The following is a 2,488-nucleotide window of genomic DNA, read 5'->3' on the forward strand; positions in this document are numbered from 1 at the left end:
GTGCTGCCTGGTAGGAGAAATCTTTAGCAATGGGAGTAGTAAAAAGAATGAGACCTTCTTTTGAGTGGGAGCCTTCCACTGACCTCATCAACCTCCTCCAACTCTATGTGCCAGCTACCCTGTTGCCAGCTGCACACCTAGCAGGATGTGATGGAAAAATTAAGGAATAGCCCCCGTTCTAACCTTGATAATCAAATATACATGGACTATGAGCCTAACTTCCTGGCAAGGAATGACAGTTTGGATTAGGATAAAATATTTGCAAACGGCTGTGCTCGATGTGTCTGCCTAGCTCTGGGTCAAGTAACAGTACTGCATCCTTTTGCACAAAATTGCCTTGAGGAAGCCTCTTGCATTGTTGTAAAGTGCCAAAACAGAAAAGCCACATTTTGAGAAGTCAAACTGGGAGTCTTTATTGAAGTGTTGATGGTCTGAAGGTGGACACAAAAATCTGAGCCCAGGTATACACTTAACACTGTTAGAATACTGAGCCATGAGAACCAGAGAGGAAAGAAAGAGCAGAAATACAATGCCAACAAACCAAATCAACTCTAATGGGGTGTTTAAGTGAGATGCTATTTTGACTGAGAGAAGTACCAGGAGACACAGAGACATAAACATAGAGACAAGAGGTATGGCCTGACAGGGCCTGAGCTGGTCCAGGCCTCAACAGGGTCATAGTAGGTTCATGGGGAGTGTGAGAATTCATGACCCAAGACATGCAGGTCCAGTGGTCTACTGTAGTCCCAGTCTCTAGGAGTTCATCATGTCTCCACCACGTGGCCAAGATGGTTCCAGGTAGATTCAGCACCTTACTTCAGCATTTCTCTTGTTTCTATTCATTTCTCACACTGGAGACACTCTGTGCATTTCTAACAAACATAACCAAGAGTGAACTACCACTGCAGGCCAAAAAGGAAAAATGGGCAGTTTTAAACTCTAACTGCAAAAAAATCTCATCAGATTTGGGTTAACAAATGTTTGTAAGAGCTATTGCATTATATTAAAAAACAAAACAAAACTGTTTTGCTCTTTTCCTCCCTGGCTGTCTGAAGGTCTGCCGTCATCATGAATGACACAGTAACTAACCGACCAGGAAGTTCATGACCAGCTGACTGCTTCAGAGGAAGCAGATGGTTATTGATGTACTTCACTCTGGAAAAGCAACAGTACCTAAGGACAGAAATCCGGGAAAAAATTGCCAAAATGTACAACACCACACCCGATGTCATCTTTGGATTCAGAATCCATTTTGATGGTGGCAAGACAACTGGCTTTGGCATGATTTATGATTCCTTGGATTATGCAAAGAAAAATGAACCCAAACACAGACTTGCAAGATATGGCCTGTATGAAAAAAAAAAGACCTTAAGAAAACAGTGAAAGGAAGGCAAAAACAGAATGAAGAAAGTCAGAGGTACTGCAAAGGCCATTGTTGGAGCTGGCAAAAAAACCAAAAGATTGAAGATCCTGCAGTGATTTGACCTGCAGTGATGATGGATTTTTCATAGAGGGATTAATAAATTGTAAAAACTTGGGGAAAAAAACAAAAAAACTCTTTTGAGGTCAAACATTTTCTAAGAGTTGGCTATTATTTAAAAACTGATCTAATGATTTTTCATGAGGTCAAGATTAATATACTGATTTAAAACCAGCATATCATTCTCTATGTCCATCTATCAAATTAATTGCTTATGTAATATTATGCTTTTCAAGTTTCTTTCAAAAGTGATTTAAGTGTCTGTTTATAGCAAGACCCATTAAATGATCACCTTTACACAAATATGCACAGCTAAAATGCCATTTTATATTTTTCCTGTTTCCTAAGTATGTAAGCTGCCTTGGGTATCAAGCTAAAAACAAAGCAAAACAAAATAACAAACCATGAAGCAGGACTGTGTTTCTGCATTCCTCATTATAATAAAAAAAGGCTTAGTGACATCTACTATCCTAAAGTTCTATATGAGAACCTTTGTCTTCTATAAGTTTATCTGATTTGAGGAAGAGGGGAGGAATCAGAAATGGCAGCACAAAGGGGGAACCAATTCAAAAGGGACACTCATTAGACACTGTGTTGGAAATGAACTGTACTACTTGAGGAGGGAAAGGAGGTGGAGGGACACCAAGTGGAAGAAAATGAAGGAGAGAATAACAGTGTTCAAAAAGAAAGGCCTCATTACTTTACTTATGTAACTGCAATCCCTATGTACATTACCTTTGCAATAAAATTTAAATTAAAAAATTAAAATGAACCAGGCACTGTAATACTAATAACTCAAGAGGCTGAGATCTGAGGATCATGCTTCAAAGCCAATCCAGGCACTGAAGTCAGTGAGACTCTTACCTCCAATTAGCAACCAGAAAACCAGAAGTGGTAGAGTGCTAGCCTTGAGCTGAAGAGCTCAGGGACAGCACCCAGGCTCAGAATTCAAGCCCCACAAATGACCAAAAAATAAATAAATAAATGAGGCCATTAGAAAAAAAAAAT

At 39.4% G+C, this 2,488-nt stretch overlaps 1 pseudogene; it reads left to right on the forward strand.

The window, feature by feature from the left end:
• Window positions 1-1,068: 1,068 nt before the first annotated feature.
• Window positions 1,069-1,394, forward strand: LOC150059690 (small ribosomal subunit protein eS24 pseudogene; annotated as a pseudogene).
• Window positions 1,395-2,488: the final 1,094 nt, after the last annotated feature.

Source organism: Megascapheus bottae, chromosome 8 (assembly GCF_031878675.1).
Source record: "Megascapheus bottae isolate mThoBot1 chromosome 8, mThoBot2.hap1, whole genome shotgun sequence".
Lineage (NCBI taxonomy): Eukaryota > Metazoa > Chordata > Mammalia > Rodentia > Geomyidae > Megascapheus > Megascapheus bottae.